Below are 18,776 nucleotides of genomic sequence, written 5' to 3' on the forward strand. Positions count from 1 at the left end.
AATGCTCGTATAGCGACGCCGCCATAGAGCTTCCGCGGGAGGGCCATATTCCGCAGCAGCAACCCCGAATCCAAACACAAGAACGCTCCAGGTATCGCTCAACTCGTATACACCGCTTGTTGCAAAAGAGCAGCGAGCCTGACGGCGGCGAGAGGGCCTGCTCGGAGCTAAGCCATCAGGGAAGAATGAAAGGGTCGACGAAGGCAGCGTGATAAACAACCCCTACACGGGAACCAAGAATTTTGACAAGGGTAGCAAGAGCGTCATTCGACGTTCTGCTGAGAAATGTACCTTGCGTCGCTCGCAGATTTGGCCACGAAGGCTTCCGTGAACTTCGATGGCGCCGGGTCGGCTGCAGTCGCATGGAATGCGCAGAAGAAAATTAGCGACTATTTCAATAAATGCCTTTTTTTTTCTTTCCTTTTAATGCACACCCTTATAAGTGTGCTTTTATGCGAGTGTAACGGTGGCGATATTTACATCGAAGTGAACTACATGTATAACGAAGGATTTCGCAGGTCGAAACCACTCAGTTATACAGGCGTTTGGCTGTATCCTCGCAATGAACGTGTTTGGAACTCCAAATGAGACCGATTTCCTGATTTTTTTTTTTAACTTATTCAAAGCAATACATTTCAGTACTTCGTCTTCGGTACTACGTTGATACTGCGCAGTCGCGAGGAGCGCTAATAAACAGACAGCTGCATTAGTAAGATGTCTTATATCAAATCACCTTATTATTTGCTTGGTAAACTATGAATTCCTTGTCGCGCAGCACGCGTACGCAGTGGCGAAACGCACCGAAGCACTCCGCAGAAACCGTCCAGACAGGGATTAGAACTCCGGCGCACGCGACGGCTAAAGCGGGGCCGAAGCGCAATCTCTTGGGAGGATACACAAGCCGTGCGCGCAGGGCCGAACTGCGCTCGCACGGATGCAGGGTTCACTGTGGATAACAAGCGGAGAAGGGAGTATACGCGGCCGAGAAGAGGGGGGGGGGGGAGAAAAACAATAAGAAAGAATGAAACGTAATGACATCGGGAAATAATGTAAGCGGATCGGCTAACGTTTAACAACGCAGGCAGCGACGCCCGACGTTGGGTGGGGAGCAACGCATGCAAATCCCGGCCGATATCCTAGCCCGACTGCGCAGACTCCTCCTTTGGCGAACGTCGACCCATCACGTGGCGCATGGGGCGCAACGCCGATTGGTCGACGCGGCGCGGGCCCAACCTCCCGCGTTCATCATAGCACGGAACCAATCGATAGCGGCCGCCCAGCGAATAACTTCCGCCGGGGCGACGCCGCTTCCGGTTTCACAAGCCCAGTAGCGAGCAGGACACGCACACATGCTGCCGTCGTATACGCGGCGCCGCGCAACGGCGCTCACACCTTGCGTCGACGCCATGGCCGCCGATGGGCGAACCCAGAGAGCAAGTACTTTCTCCTGATATCAACAAATTCGCAACTTACCCTATAAGGCAACGCCGCAGTGGTTAGCGCAAAGAAGATGGCACTACCCACGAGTAGTGCTACCTTTCTCTGCGCGCGCCGACGGGCGTTTTGAGCGTATCCACTGTCACCTATATGGAGTGCACAGACGCACGCGCTTTTCTCTCTCATCTATCTGCTTTTGCCTCTTACGTCACGTCATCTTCACGGCACCGCAAAGATCAAGCGGTGACCACAGGGTGGCAGTGAAATGTACGAGCGCGAAATGGCGAGAACGACAACGAGCTTGAAGTTCTCGGCAGCAACCGGTAAACAGGCGACGAACTGCGCTGGAAGTCGGACGTGCGGATTTACCAAGCTTAACCCCAATCATGGGCGGTATCAGCGGGCCCCCGAACCTCGCCCTCGCGACAGCTTCCTTCGGCCATGCAGTCACGTTCACGAATGATAACCGGACACTTATTTTCCTGTATTCCCCTGCCGCATAAAAAAAAAAATCTTTACGAAGGTCGCCGAAACCAGGAGCACGGCCGCTCGGTGTGTGTTTCCATCGAGCGGCCGCGGCAGACATGCCACGATTCCGCGAGCCATGTGTAGCACGCGCCAACAAAATTTGAACTGGTACCGCTTTCCGCCACGGCGCACGTCGTACGAAGTTCTTCGCGTTTCAATCTGTCGATGTCGTCGCAACGCTGAAGTCGTCACCTCGACTCGCCCCACAGCGTTGAGCTAATATCGGTATACAGCAAAAGTAGCTGCATGCTGCGAAGCACTGAGTCCAAGTCGAACGCACAAAGAGCGGCGAATTTTAGTACAGTGAGCGCGCGCGGCAGCTCACGCGTGCTTGCACACTGACGAAACTGGACCGATTTCAAATAGAAAAGCTCCGGTGGTGCGCGAACGAACACAGCCCTCACACCTCGACTCGTCCTTTTAGAAACTAATTACCGCAACATCTGCTTCTTGTTACCAGCGATCCACAGCTGTCTGAATTTAGCACCTGCATGGACAGCGCGCGAGATTACAGCACCAGAAAGAAGCTCAAAGACAAATGCACACGAAAAGTTTTTCTATGTTTCAATGCGAAATTAATAAATGGGGCTCATCGGCCGCGTCGCCGACAAAGAGGACAGTCACGAGAACGGCACAGCTGTGGTGGTCGTTCGAACATGGGCCAGCCACAGCAACTCCGCGCATCACCGCTATTTAATGAATTTCGGCCGCGGTCACCTCTGCAACCTCCGCATGATAATTTCAAGAATGTACAGCTTATCGCGAAAGATGTCTTTTCGGTCGTTGTCGGCATTGGGCAGCTTAGCTGCCCTTTATTTTTGGGGGGATACATGCATAGGACGACATGCTACGCGAGGAGCCGATACTGCGGATCTTTTTGAAAAAAAAAAAAAAAATAGCGGATCATGCGCATCTTGGCGTGAGTGGGTGCCTACATACAGATCATCTTGAAACGAGGAACAGCAGCTCGACACGCGATACCGAGCTTGGGAACGCTGCTAAGGGTGCAATCTTGCACGGCAGCTGAGACGCGCTGAGCGTTACTTACACACCCGTGTTGATTAGACATGCGGGAGAAAATGTGAACAAGCGCACGATTCTTCGCATCGAAAGGCGCCGCGTTTCCCTCTCATTTAGCCTCGGCAAGCTTGCAGCCGTGAAACAGATCTACCCATTAGCGCCGAACGCGGATCAGTATATAGCAGACTGCTCCAGCGTTTTGGCTGCGATAGCGTTTCAAAAGGCAAGGAGACTCACCTGAAGGCGTCGCACTTCCAGCGCTGTACATATATATCCACAGATGCACTTGAACTGCACCGATCTTACTATTGCAAAGCCGCACGACCAAGTCGCGGAAAACTATAGCGCTCTTTTTCTTGGTATATGAGACATGGTTGCCTAGCGCAAATTTCCTGCGATGAAGCATGCAGGCTCCAGAGCGCGCCAACTTTATTACGATATGCACGACTGCTTAAGCGCCTGCCTATTAACACTAACGACGCCCCAAACGTATTTCGGCTCTTTTGCCAGAAATATCACACCACCTCAGCTCCGCAGCTATGCGTTCCTTGACAGTACAACACGGTTTTTAATGAAATATGAAAGTAAGCGCTACGGGCAAACTTCTGGCAAGCTGCCACGGAATGTTTGTGAAATGTTTGCCGCACAACGGTATACATTACAGTTCACAGTGCAACCAGCCTTTGCGCTTTAATATGAACACCCTAACTCCGTTTCCTCGCGTTTCAGATGGTCACGGAGAAGAGGAAGGTGGCCGCCACTTTGCTCAGCCGGAGGCCGAAGTGCCGACGGCAGAAACTGCGCGGCTCTTTCAAGAACTACCCATGCAGCGAAGCCACACAACAATATATGAACGCGTCGGTTGGGGCCTAGGTACTTTGTAGCTCTCATAAATTGACAAGCATGAATACATAACTAATATATTTGAAGCTCAAAAGCTGGGGAAAAAAATAGACGGAATAAAAAACCTCAAAGCGTTCGACACCGCAATGAGAAGAGGCACTCCGAAGGTAAGGAGTCGGCGAATGTTTTTAAATGTGGCTGCAAGGTGGCGACAGGAAAATAAAAACAGCACGAAGGACAGGACCAAAGCATAGACGACAATTTTTATCGAGAAGTCGCTGTTTTTATTCTCTTCGTCATGAACCAACCAGCCCAATGCAGCGCGCTCCTGTGGTGACAGGCTTTCAGCCAAGCTCTAACACAGCTTTGTCGTGATCGCATAGTCTTCTACAAATATTATCTATCCAGTCATCAATAAGCCATCAGTAAACTTTAAAATCCCGCCATGCGCGCTTCCGCGACGTCACTCACGCGTGCGCAGTAGCCCCGGTTTATGTACGCAGCTAGAACTTCAGGATATATATAGTGCACTGGCGGTAGCGGATCGTGCATCGCGGGCACCATGCTAAAGGTTTCGAATAAACTGAAATATCCACCACAAGTCGGCGAGATTATTTTCGCTGCAAACGAACGCCTCTGAACAGTTACGTAGGGTCCAGAGTACAGTGATATCACCATTCGACCACGCCACTGACGGTAGGTCAGGTAACAAATGTCAGCCTTTGTAGTGATACACGAGAAGTACCACTTGTAACGCTTGTTAGAACAAACAGCGTGATTGAAGACAAAGCTAATCAACCAATTTTTAACGAGGCCACATGAAAAGCTAACACAGGACGCCAACGAAAAATACAGCAGCGGTTCAAATGAAGTTTGGCGAAATCGTCCGTGCGAGCAACGGATGCAGACAGCAGCCTTTATCAAAGCACCACCACGCTGTGCGGCTAAGCGGGGCGAGGCACGACGCGATGCGGCCGTCGCGCCATGTTACGTTTCGCCTACGACGCGCGGTATAGCCGGCGCGGATGCAACGGACGCCGGGGCTTCGTTCAAAGCGGCGGACATTTTGGCCCGTTCGGAGCTGCCGCAACACATCCCCGCCAAGCGCGTCCAGGCGTGTTTCAGTGCCACGTGTCTTCGTGTGTGCGTGTGTGTGTGTGTGAGTGCCCACGCTTGTCAAAGCGCGGCAGCCGGAGAGAGGAGCTCCCCAAGTGTGAAGCGAGGAGGTCTGACCGGCGCCGGTCCGGCTGATGCGTCACTACACTCGTCTCAACATGTCTCTCAGCTTGTCCGTCCCCCGCAGTCACGTGGCCTCGTCCCGTGACGTTCCCTCTTGCCCTCAACTCCGAGAGTATAAAAGCAGCTGCCCCCGGACGCCAGAGAGAGGTTCCGAATTCTTCCGTCGAGAAGCGTGCTCTCCCGTCTCTCCACTTCGGTCGACCTGACCGGCCGCTCTTTGTGATGCTAGAATAATCAAGTTGTTCTGTTAGCAGTCAACTCATGCTTTGCCGGCACATTCGGATGCTTCCAGTTGTGCCCCAGGCCGCCAGGCCAACGCTACCCTTGGGGCTCGCGACCCATTTGCAACAACTCGTGCCAGCGGTCCGATTGCAACAACGGGCGCCAGCGCTGAGATACCAACAGCCAAGTGAACGGCGCCGCAGCGAGATCGAAGCGCAGCGAAGCCGCTCGCGCTGCGAAATGACGGATGCCGCCACGTGCAGGCTCCGAGAGATCCCCGGAGAGCCGCACTGCTATAGGAGGTCGTCCCTATGTGGCGCATAGTTAAGCAGACGGGCAGCTTGATCCGCGCGAGTGTGTCCGAAACAAACGCGCGCCGAGGCGCTACCGAGATGCAACTGCCGCGTTCGCGGAAAGATCGCGACCAGAGAGTTCACACGTACGCGTGCGACAGAATTGCCGTCTCGCAGCGACGCAGCGGCGTCCGTGTGCAATGGGAGTTTCTGTGTAACACTGCGCTAAGGGAAGACAACGTCGTGACAAGTGTATGTTTACAGCGGCGTCCGTGTGCAATGGGAGTTTCTGTGTAACACTGCGCTAAGGGAAGACAACGTCGTGACAAGTGTATGTTTACAGCTGCGTTCTCGGTTTGCGACAATAGCGTCACAGGACTGAACTGCGCGATCCCCAATCGGCAATCATGCATTGCTCGTTAAAGGGTAAAAATATGTTTGCTTTTCAGCTTCAGTATCAAGCATGTGCCTTTTTTTTTTTCCCCCTTCGCTTCACACACTATCGGAGACCTTCTGACCGCTTAACCATCGTCCACGAAGCATCGTTCAGTGCGACCGCAATGTGTCTACAATAAGCAGAAACGTTCTCAAGTTTCTGGCAACAAACGGAACATGCAGTTCGTTTTGTGAAATCATTCCTGCACAGCGACAACACGTATACTAGAAAAAGTCAGTCACAGATATTTTTTAAATACAAGAAAATTATGGCGGTGAATAACTGGTCCTTTGGCCAGTTATTTGCGGGAAGGGGTAAAAAGTTTAAGCCGCGGTTTGAAACGGAGAACTACCTTCACTTAGAAATAATATAAAAACGACCGCTTGCTAGCTAATCCGTGGGCACAATCTCGCCGCCCGCATGCGCCGTCACCATACCGAAAGAGAAGAGAAATTCAACTGGAGCACATCGCCCTCTCTGCTATAGCGTACAGTCATTGCGTATAGACCCAAAATACCCAATCCGCAGTCACGTCAGCCTACACAAGCGTTGCGCCGCAATGCTGGAGGCACACTGTTGCCCTTTGGCTGGGTTCCTCGATTTGGATGCACTGGAACAGCCATTGACACACGGCTTGCACCCGCCCAACGCGTCTGTGGCGTCTGATAGCGAGACGCGCGCTGACGACAGAAGCGCGCTTTTGACGCAGGTGCGCGCGTAGGCAGATTGGCCGGCTTCGCTGAGTCCCCGGGGCAGGCTCCGCGGAGAGAGCAGAGGGGTGCTACGACGCCAGAGCGATTTCGGATCGCCTCCGGCACGCCAGGTGAGCGAGCGAGCGGAGGAAAGGGCGGCATACGTTGGGAGAGGCGCACCGCCGAGGCGGCTTCACTGCAGCGCTGTGGAGCTAGCGGAGAAGGAGCGCTCTTCGCCTGCCAATTACCCTAACAAGCCATCCGCGCGTGCGTGTGGGGGGGAGGGGGGTAGGAAGGCGCGGAGGAGGGTTTCCTGCGCCGCTCTCTCCAGTGTTCATGCATCACCGCTGCCGCCGATGGTGCACGCGCGCAGGTCGCGCACGATGCTTCGGAATTTCGGGGCGAAGCTATTTCCCCAATCAATACGGCGTTCCCGCAGCCACCGCCGCCAGGGCGTTCGCGCAGCTAATTTAGCTGCACGAGGATTCAAAGTCTGTGGAAAGAGGTGGGAAGGACCGAAATGCACGGGCGCTCGTCTACGGCCCACAAGAAAGAGGTCGGACGCCCTTCCTTTCTGGGGTGCGTAAGGAACACAATGCGCCGTGTGCCGGCTCCTATTATTCGAGGGACGCACGAGACGTCATTGTACCTTGAGTTTGAGGAGCACCGCTGAGCGAGGAGGGGGACGCGAGACAGACGACGATTCGATATGACTGACTGATGAACGTATCAAAACTACACGGAGGAGGAGGAAATAAAGAAAGAAGGCAGGGATGTTAACAAGAAATGCGTCTGGTTGGCTACCCTACTCTGGGGGACAGGAAAGAGGGAATAGAAAGATAAGACAGAGAGAGGGAGGGGTGGGGGAGTGAAGCCGCGGTGAGCTCGCGCACGCACGCGGAGGGCCTCAGCGAGTCGCAGACGTTCACATAGGCCAGTCGCCTTCAAGAAAGACAAAAGTGCCTTTATAATAGCTTTGTGGGCCGACGAGCCATGGGGACGGTTTTCAAGTAGCACTTGCACAGACAACGGCTGATCGTCCAGTCGTCGCAATGCTATAGATGTTTGTCTTTACGACTGAAATCGATGACAATTGCACAATAAATGTTCGATGTTCTCTTCCACGTCGCAGACGCCGCATGCAGCACTATCAGTCATTCAAATCAAAGTAGTGTACGCGAGTTATGAGAGAGCCGTAGTGTTTCGAGACCTCCGGGTTAATTTTGACCACTTGGGGTGAACTGTTCAAACGGGCACCCAAAGACTGATGCACGAGCATTTTCGCATTGCAACCACATCTCAATGCTACCGGGAATCGAAACCGCGAGCTCGCGCATAGGAGCAGCAGAACGTCAGAACCAATGGGCCAACACAGCCGGTAGCCGTTCGATCTGCCTTCGGTGAGCCAAAGGGTAGCAGTGCGGGGAAGCGAAAAAATAGAGGCTGACCTGTCATGGCTCAAAATAAACACGAGATCTGCGTATCGGTCTCTCGGCGCAAAATCTGCACAAGGAAGAGCTATCGAGGAAAGCAGAAGCCAAAAATTGCTCGCTCTCCCGTATCGAGAGTAGATGTAAGCATGAAATGGCAACCGGCAAAGCAGATTCGTTGGAGATGATATTAGCCACAATCTCAAAATGGGCGTAGTGGATGTTCGGAACTTCGCACCACACCGCATCACGCCATACTGTGCAGTGGTCCATGTGGACGCTACCCAGCTAGAAGAAAACCGGCTGAAGGCGGCACGACAGGCAGCGTGTTACGAACTTGCACCGCTGCACCACGAATACGGCTTTGTGGTCCCGTAGCGCTCGTCACCCGTTTCGTGACAGAGCTTTCGTAGCGAAGACTCCGAGCCTGGCGTCGATGAGAATAACAAAAGGGACTTTATACATTATATACAGGTTATCATACAGGACATGAACGGATCGGCACTGGGGCCGAGAGCTCACACAAACGCGACTGTTCTCGCACGACGGCGTCCGGCGAAAACGCGTGACACATCTCACCCCAGTCGGGAGCGACCCTCTCTCCAGGTGGGGTCAGCGGATCCTGTTTTCGAGCGGCGTGTTGCTGCTTTTATAATCCCCGAGGCCCATTGTCACTCAAACGGCCCAATACAAAGTCAGCACACGACGGTCGTCCGAGGGGTCCAACCAGCGACCGCGCTGGCCACTCGGTTCAAAGTTCGCGCGCGCGGTGACCTCCAGGCAAGGGAGGTGCGGCGCCGGGCCGTCGGGCACACGCGGGCACGTCAAAACACGCTGCTCCGCCGAGGCTTCTCCCGCACGAAGGCGCAGCATCTTGACTTGTGAAGGGAGAATTATGGCGCTCGCAGGATAGATTCTGCATCTTGCAGATTCGGGATCCGGGCTTGTGGTAATGGCACAGCATCCCCGCCCTCAGATAAGGCGCCGGGAAGACGAGCTGCCTCCACGTGGCTCGGATGCCAGGCGCGCACGTTCGTCAGGCTCGTCCAAGTTCACGTCCAGTGTCGGGACGCCAGGTAACCTCACGTGCCCAGGTCCGACTCGCCAGGACAGGAGCTCTGCTCACCACGTCGTCGCCAAGGCACCTTGACCAGCTCCGCTAGGGTCGTTCCTAAGACCTTGCTTCTCGCCACTGGTCCCGCTTGGTCGTTCTGCAGCTTGCAAAACCGACCGGCAAAAGGCAACACCCAACACGAACAAGTGCCCTCTGTCTCCCGTCAAACACCAGACAAGGCCATAATTCAAATCAACCTAACCCAATTGCTATCCCTCTTTTTTGCTCCCGCTGCAACAAGAGGCAGGTGTGCGATCTAGTACACAAGGCTCAAACAACCAGTTTTCAAATTAACAACATAACAAAATAGAAACAATTAATAATCAGCAATAATAATGACAAATAGAATGGTCCCCTTGAAATCGCTTTGGACCGAAAACATACTTCTGAGGAAGCAAATGAGGTCATTCATTTTTCCCGGCGATATTTTCGCGGAATCTGAAGCTGCTTATATTTGCGACCCTGCTTATCCGTGTAACGGCGGTACAATAAGCCAGGTTCCTTGCCAAATGAAACCCCCTTTTTTTCCACTCCCCGTTTGACGCTCTTCCTCAGATCGGCTAATGAACAATCTTCCTGTTGCTCGCGAATCAGACTTTTTCTTTCAACTGCAGCCTGCTCCTGCCGGCTGGCGGAAACCGGAGCGAGCGTGGAGCCCGCGTCGCCTAATTGCGGCGTCGCGTCTCTATCGCGGCTAGCACTGCACGCGTCACTCCCACTCACCTCCAGGACCCGCTCGCCTAGGCCAGCCTCCGAGCTCTGCCTCTCCCGTGACTGCTCGCCACTCAAGTTACCGTGATCGGTCCGTGTGCCGCACCGCCTTTCGCTCACCGACGCTAAGTCAAGTTCCCTCGACAGCGGGCGCGCTTTGGATCGCGTGGGGGCCATGTACGCCACGTCGGCAAAGAATGATTTGCCCTTATCCCTCAGCAGCTGCTCCGAGCTATTTGAGAAGAGGTAGGAAAATTGCTCCGGGAGGGCGGCTGACACAGCGGCTTCGGTGTTAAGTTTTCCAAACTCTCCTTCAATGATAACCGTTGCGATCGGTAAACAGACACTCTCCTTCTCGGCCACTTGCCGTATCCTAACGCACTCTCCCGTAAAATCACTCGAGGAGACGAAAGACGGGTGAACAACGTCCATAGTTGCTGCAGAGTCCCGCAGTGCTCGGCACTTCTTGCCGTTTACCTTAATTTCCTGCACATAGGGCTCCAATAGACGTACGTTTTTGTGAGTTTCCCGTATTGTCGCAAAAGCAATTTTCTCCGGGCAGCTCACTGCGATGTGCCCTTGCTTTTTGCAATTGTAGCAAGTTAACGGCTTCCGTTTTTCAAAAGAACGCGTCGTATCGTTTCGCTGCTTGGGACCATCGTTAGCATTCTGAGATGCATTCTGTCCTTCCCTTACAGTTTCTTTGGTAAGAGACTCATCTTTCCGAAACTCGCGACGCGTGATTTGCTTCCGTTCGTCGGACTTCCCGGAAAACACATCTCTTCTATCAGCTTTTTCTACGCGCACCGCCTTGCTGTGCAAGCTGCGGCGGGTGTAATACTCTTCCGCTAACTCTGCTGCCTTGTTTAGCTTAACCTCCTTTAGCCTATCTTGCAGCCAGAGCCGGACATCCTCATCAATGCAACGGTAGAACTGCTCCAACGCGATGCATTCGACAATTTTGTCGCGGTCGTCGTAAACCTCTTCGCCCTTCAGCCATTCCACCAAGTCGGCTTTTAGACGAAACGCGAAGTCAACATTCGACTCCTTACCCTTTTTTGCGTACCGGAACCTCTGCCGGAAAGCTTCGGGCGACAATTTGTACTTCCGCAGTAGCGCTTCCTTCACATCACTGTAGCTCTCAAACGCCTCTTTCGATAAGCAAGTTATTACGTCTGATGCCTCCCCAGGAAGCAACGCTAACAGATTCTGTGCCCAGAGGGATCGCTCAATGCTATTCCGTTCGCACACGTGCTCAAATTTCACGAGGTATTTGGCCATATCCTCTCCGACGACAAAGGGTGGAAGTTGATCGCGTATTCTTGGAACGTTAGAAGTGAGACTAGGCGCTGGCGAGCTATTTCGAGTCTCCAACTCTTTCATTTTAAGCTCGTGCTCACGAATCTCTCTCCTTTCCTCCATGCAACGTTCCTTCTCCCTCTTTTCCTCCTGTTGCTGTTCTCTCCTTTCCTCCTCTTCGCGACGTTCCTGTTCTCTCCTTTCCTCCCTTTCCCGTCGTTCATTGATATCCGCCCAGGCCTCAGCGGCCTCCTCAGCCGTTACGTCCCCAGTCCTCATGACCTCAAGGATCGCATTCTTTCTTTTGGTTGAGCCCAACTCAATGCCCAACTCCTCACAAATTTCGAGAAGTTCCTTCACCTTGTACTTCTCCATCGTTCACACTGTCCTCCTGCTGTTTACCCTTTTTGAATATACCTGCCGTACGCTACTATAACACTACTAGTAAGACATATGCAAGTATATCACACACTGCCCTGTTTACCCCCTCAGCATCCCCTGGTTTTCAAAACACTCTTACTAGGCTTGAAACACACAAGGTTATCACAATGCAACACCAAATCCTTCCCTAAGCTACTATAACCTGTGTCAGAGAAAGTCTGGTGTTTGAGGTAAACTTCAGGCACTCACCGCGCCGAGGTAGCTGATGCCGGTCAATCCCGTAGCTGCCATCCAGTGTTACGAACTTCAACCGGTGCCACCAGTGTTACGACATCCCACCGCTGCCACCAGTGTTACGAACTTGCACCGCTGCACCACGAATACGGCTTTGTGGTCCCGTAGCGCTCGTCACCCGTTTCGTGACAGAGCTTTGGTAGCGAAGACTCCGAGCCTGGCGTCGATGAGAATAACAAAAGGGACTTTATACATTATATACAGGTTATCATACAGGACATGAACGGATCGGCACTGGGGCCGAGAGCTCACACAAACGCGACTGTTCTCGCACGACGGCGTCCGGCGAAAACGCGTGACACATCTCACCCCAGTCGGGAGCGACCCTCTCTCCAGGTGGGGTCAGCGGATCCTGTTTTCGAGCGGCGTGTTGCTGCTTTTATAATCCCCGAGGCCCATTGTCACTCAAACGGCCCAATACAAAGTCAGCACACGACGGTCGTCCGAGGGGTCCAACCAGCGACCGCGCTGGCCACTCGGTTCAAAGTTCGCGCGCGCGGTGACCTCCAGGCAAGGGAGGTGCGGCGCCGGGCCGTCGGGCACACGCGGGCACGTCAAAACACGCTGCTCCGCCGAGGCTTCTCCCGCACGAAGGCGCAGCATCTTGACTTGTGAAGGGAGAATTATGGCGCTCGCAGGATAGATTCTGCATCTTGCAGATTCGGGATCCGGGCTTGTGGTAATGGCACAACAAGCGAAATACGCCATGGAGACAGCGCACACTGCGCAACTAGAAGCGCCTGAAGGAGGCGCCACGCGGCGTGGCGCCATCTTTCGAGGCGACGCAAAACCCACGCCGCGAAACTCACGGATCGCTGGCGTTCGAAAGAGCACAGGCAACCCTTTCTCAGCGCCAAAAGATGACAGTTAGGTGTATGGTGCCCTGTATCTGCTTTTTGATCGTCGCCCCCTATTAGAAATGATAAAACTTCAGTATACTACAAGTATACTGGGTGATATTGAGTGATAAGTGCTTGAGTGATATTGTAAACAAACATCAGGAAGAACACGAAAGCAATATTGTAACTTGCTCGGGTCGTAACTAGCGTATATAACGCGGTCCTGTACAAATGGTTGGGGGCCAGAGACCGCATTTTCTTTTTCGTCTGGTAGCCCGGATAATCTCATTCTGTTCTCGCAACTTGCCCGGATGTTCTGGTTTGAGTGCCCGGATAACGGCTCTGGCTTCTGGCTCAAGGTCACTTGAAGGTAGCCGACAAGGGGAGCTAAAAGCATTTTATGCTTAATAATCAAGCAAGCAATGCCGCAAAAGACGAGAGGGTAAAAAGTAAACGGAACGCGACGAAGGAAAGCGAACTTTCGCCAGCCACCGCTGGGCCGGAGAGAAATGGAGAAAGCCATCGGCGACGCGACGTGAGCAAACTGCAGACTCGCGAAAGGGGTCGGCGGGAAAGGAAACCTCAAAGACAACCCCCTCGAGAACCACGAAGTATATAGCTCGACACGCGTGCCGCGAGCGAAGCAGCCGGCGACGCGATGCCGCGTTTTCCGTCAACGCCGGCGGTCGGGAAATGATTGCACAAGGAGCGCCGGATGAAGAAGGGGCCCCACCGATAGCAGCGCGCCGCTCGATCGCGGCAAGTGCATCTGCGCTCCCTAGTCGGGATGCAACGGGGGAGAGCTTCTCCATTCGCTTAGGGTTGAGTGCTCGCCCGCATAGGATATTCCGCCCGCAGGCATATTGAACGACAGCAGCGCGGTTTCAAGTGGATATCCCTGCCGAGCACCGCCGCCGCGACCACCACCAACCACCGCGCGCGGAAAGTGCGCACACTTTTCCCGCTGCCCGACCGACCCCGCACTTTTTCTCCGGCTTTCTGAAGTACTTTTCTTCTTTCTTTCTTTCTTTCTTCCTTTCTTTTCCCAACATGCGCGCGCGCGTGTATGTGCTTGTCCCGCAAGCACTTTCTGCGTGTTCCTTTCAAATTAGTACTTCAACCGCTGCGCGCCATGCGGATGATGCAAGAAGCTTGCAACATTCGAAACATTGTTAGAAGCTCGTTGAGCATAATTACGTCTAGAGGGGTCGGAGCTGATACGGGCTTTCGCGCGCACCACTTATATGAATATTAATGATGAATACAAAACGGACAAATTCAGTAAGTCAAGTGCGCAAGAAAATGGAAGAGCCATATCGCTATCTACGTGGCTACGCGTGTCTGACATGGGCAAAGCTCCAAACGTAGCAGGTACGGTTATACTTTATTAGCAAGAGACTGTGCGCGTGGTGTGCAGGATGTAACGCGCGGTGCACCACATTTCTGAAGGAAGCATCAACTCGGTTAGCCATACCTGCACCCCCCACCCACAGCCCCTCGCCAGCTCCACGCTAGAGTAGTTCGATATATCACACGGAAACGTACTGTCAGTCAAAATTTAACGGCGCTTGTGACAAGTTGCTCAATACCACCAACTACTTCCTCGTCCGTGGCATGCTAGCATAACAGAATAAAATGAAGACATAACAAAAAGGCAAGCCTTCTTGCTTACCCCTTATTTCACGAACTATTAGTGCAAGCGCCTGAGTCGTCTGACGGCTGGTGAATACTGTACAAGATAGCGCAAAGTAAACAACGTAGACTTTCAATCCGAGAAGCAAAAAGTACGAATTAACTTCGCGGAGTCAGCGAACTCCAATTTACCAACCATGTTCAGTTCGTTTCCGACCGCTTAAAGAAGCGGAAAAGGACGAAGGGAAGGGCAGAAGGTGAGCTATACGAGCTCCTCGCTGCTCCCGCCAATTAGGACACCGCGTTTCCCACGCTGCCAGATGTAAATATAGAAAAGCAGCAGCCGAATGCCGACGACATATGCATACACTACACCCACACTACGGATTCAGCATTACAAATGCGCGTCGCGGCGTGCTCCTGCGGCGACCTTTTCATCGCTTCCATGGGCACTCCTCCGAGAGGCAGTCTCGCAAGTCTCTCTCTCTCTCCCACGTTTCATTTATTTTTTTGTGCCACTGGCCTGCCTCAATGCATTCCTTTTCGAGCGTCATTATTCACGGCACCGAATGAGAGTGAACAAAAATACTTATAAAAGAAATAGAACGCTGATTCTATTACTGAGAAGTACATGGGAATAAGATCCAAAGGCCGGAGCGTCTTAGCACACTTCAACCTCGGTATACGAAGGATAGCGATGCAATAAAGACACGGGGAAAAGCGGACGCCGGTATATAGCGGGGCAACAGTCGAAAGAAACGGAAAGGAAGCAAAGGTCAGACCAAAGCAGCACGTCCGGATCAGTGCAAAGAAAGCATAAACGCGGCAGAAGAAGCATACTTAATGGGACAAAGAAAAAAAAAAGGCTACACTGGCGATACAAAACCACAGCAAAGCGAAAGGAAGCCCTTCGGAGAAGAAGCAGAACCCCGAGCCTGGCTCTTAGCAATGCCGCGGAGATTAATCGTTAATTCATGCTCCTCCGAGATTCCTCTCCATTTGCAATTCAATCCCCGACCTGCGCACCCTCCACAACCTCCAGGCTCACTTCGTAATTAGGTTTTCTCCCTCGAGAAGAAGCAGCTCTTCGTCTCGCGAATTACAGCGAAAAACGTGAGTACCTCGGCACTCACAATGAAGACAAAAAGTGTCGAGTGATAAGAAAGTGGATGGGGGCAGGGATGAAGAAAAGGCACCGCGGATTCGCTCAGCGGAAACGGCACGCGTGCGCCAAAAATAAAGCAGGCAAGCGCGCACACATAGACACACACGCCCACGCACACACAGAGTACCGGTGCACTCTGTTTCACAAATACGTCCCACCGCTGCTGTTCAGCAACGACATCGCGCAGTAGCGCAGTTACCAGTTCGATGATTCATGAATATGATGCGCTTCAAGCGAAATTGGAATCGTCACTTTTTATCGCGGAACGAATAAGAAGAGTGGGTTCGGTAAAATGAGAGCTACACTGCAGGCTGTTGTGATTTGTATACGATTTTGTATACGCTTTCCTCGCAGAGGAGTAAGGGAACGAGGGGCTGGGCCCGATATCCGAGACGTTTTAAACACACTTTTATATTACACCTTCACAGGAGTTTCAAAGAAGTACAGCAAAATAAGTTCATGAAGAGGTTATAGCAGCCGATCTCCAAGCGTCCGTTTCTCTTTTTATCCCCTTCGTTCTCATTGTTCAATCGCCTTCCCCCAATCCGGCGTCAGAAGACGGATGACATCAGGTCCCACCAATCCGGAGGTTCGCTGCCCTTTCTCTCTGATGGGAGCTTTGTCCAAAACACACGCACGTCACTGGCCATGACGATGGCAGGGATGGCGCACTGACCGCGTCTCAAGACGTGGACGTGCCAGTTTTGGGCAGATGACAGGTGAAGGACGGTCGCCTCGCTAATTGCCTAAACCTCTCCTGACAAAGGTACTCCACTGGTGGCCATAAAGCATCCCAGTTGGGGATAGCTTTGACGCGGCCGTCGGCCCGTTACCAATTATCGCGCTATCCGTGAGCGACTGTTGTCGCGGGGTAAACAGCCGATCACAATAAGACTGACACCTCGTGTAACTGGGCGAAGCCCATCCAAGAACCTTTCCGCAAAAATGCGCACGGGCGAGTGTCGAAATTGCACATGAAAATCGCCCTTCTTCAATGGACACTAAAGGAAAATATTCGGCGGAGTTTGGTCTATAAATTATGCGCCTAGAAGAATATCGCCATTTTCTATGTGCCAATATATGATCATGTTGCGCCAAAAAGGACGCGTTGACGTTAATAACCCCACGTGACCTCCCTCATTGCCGCGCTGTGAATCGGCTAGTGCTGACGTGACATGAGAGGTACTAGAACCCGAAAATAGATGGCGCCGCTCCAATTTTCCATTCTTGTCATTTTATCGCATACAAAAGTTATGTCCTCGCGACGAATGACGAATTCATCAGTACAGCAGCCTAACCTTTCAACGTCGCTCGACGTAATATTTTAATTTAGCGTCTCCTTAGACGCGAGCGCACAAGAACTCAGTCAGTCAATGCGATCAATGAAACGGTCGATGTAATAAGTGTGCACGTCGCTTTGATCGCCAGAAATATAATCGGACAGCCGCAAAGCGTCACGGGAAACTGATCTGGTATGCACATTATCGTGGGTCTTACGGAGCAGATGCGGTGCCTCGATATCCTCCTCGCTCGCCGCTACGCGCGGAGCGGGGAAGGAGGTGGCCATTGAGGCACCCTCGCCGCATTTGACTATCACAAGCCAGGCGGGAAAGTTTCAGTTAATTTGAAGCCAGGAAGTACGCAGCTTCTAAGGGAACATCTCACACGGCCTCTGCTCGCGAACAACGCAAAGCCCTTTCAAGCAAGAGCTGTCCAAGACGAGAACGTGGCGGCGGGCACTGCCTGCCCTGCCTAGCTTTCTGGCGCCGCGCGCAAGAGTTTGCGGCACAGCCGGCTTTGTGCAGCCTTTACGCAGGCCGACTCCGCAGCACCGTCTCCCACATTCACGCGGGAAACTTCCGCCTGCAAAGGGCCACACGGCGGCCGGCACCACGCGGCTTGGCGATGCCAGCGCGCTGCGCTGACCATGACGAGGAAGCAGTAACTCTTACACGAGCAGGTTATGCAGCGAGCGGTTAGTATAGAGCTGGGCTGCCCCCCATCTCTCTTTCTCTCTCTCTGTTCGCTCTTCTCGAAATTTGCCGAGGACGATACGCGCGTAGCCTGAGGCCCTTGTCGCCAGCCGCTTGCCTATATAATAGGAGGTGCTCGTATCATCCATCCATCGACTTATCGGTACAACTCTAAAATGTGACATTATCACGATGGCACAGGCAGTGACATAGATACAACTGTGTGAGACCAAACCAGTTAACACCGAGGCGAAAATATAGCACAACGGTGCCGGACCAAAGCTCAGTTTCTTTTATCGCAAAAGGACTTGCAGAGACACGCTTTTTTTTTTTCAAGAGAAACTACAACCAAATCATTAAAATGAATACACTCGCCGATAAATTTCAATTAACGCATTATTTTCTTGGCAAATTGTCACTTTCTTCGCAAAGTTGCCTGCTAAAATTGATGCTCCCCAACCACCTCATACATGAAAATTCGCGAGCTGAGAAAAAAAAAAGAAGAAGAATAAGAACGCAGCAGCCCGGTTTACTGCTGGATGCGTGTTGTGCGGTCGGGCGTAAAGACCTCTTCAAACAATCGCCAGTTCGCTCCACGTGCAATTAGATATGAACGATTTCCCCATGTACCGCTAGTCTTCTACCTCGCGACGGCTATCGACAATGTGTTTGTCGCACGGACATGGCACAAAAGATCGTAAACGTTGGAATGATGCAGGACCGCATCGTACACAGATATTGCCGACAGACTTACAAAACTTTATGTCCACGCGTCACTGAGCCACCGTGTGTGCGTATGTGCACTCCTCTGCCTCACATATTTAAAGCGACGCCTTTATCCGAGTAACATGGCAGCGATGCCTGCGCGGTTTGTCACGTCAAGAGCAGCTGCACAGATGAAAAAGAAACGGGAGCGAGCGAAAACACACACACAGCTGCGTTGATCGAATTGAGCAAAGGCGACCTTTTGCTGCACACTCAGTTGCTCCAATTTTCTTTCTTTTTTCTTCCCCTACATCATATCAGGGCAGCCGCACGCTGCGGCACCAGCGACGGTGCTGACCGCGGCGACCACAGTGGCCATACTGGCACTGCAGCAGTTCCGGCAGCGCGGGTTCCGGCCGCCAAAATGAGCGGGGCACCCGGTGGCGCGCAGGCACAGCGGCGATGCTGACCGAACCATTTCTTGCGCGCGGCCTCCGCCCACAAAGCGGGCCAGCGGGAAGGG

At 52.8% G+C, this 18,776-nt stretch overlaps 1 protein-coding gene across 3 annotated transcripts in view; it reads right to left on the bottom strand.

Moving 5' to 3' along the window:
• The window catches only part of pan (transcription factor pangolin), a 239,949-nt gene that overhangs the window by 37,948 nt on the left and 183,225 nt on the right, over positions 1-18,776 (bottom strand). The gene's annotated exons all lie outside the window — the stretch shown is intronic.

The sequence above is a fragment of the Dermacentor albipictus genome, chromosome 1 (genome assembly GCF_038994185.2).
Source record: "Dermacentor albipictus isolate Rhodes 1998 colony chromosome 1, USDA_Dalb.pri_finalv2, whole genome shotgun sequence".
NCBI classification, from domain to species: domain Eukaryota; kingdom Metazoa; phylum Arthropoda; class Arachnida; order Ixodida; family Ixodidae; genus Dermacentor; species Dermacentor albipictus.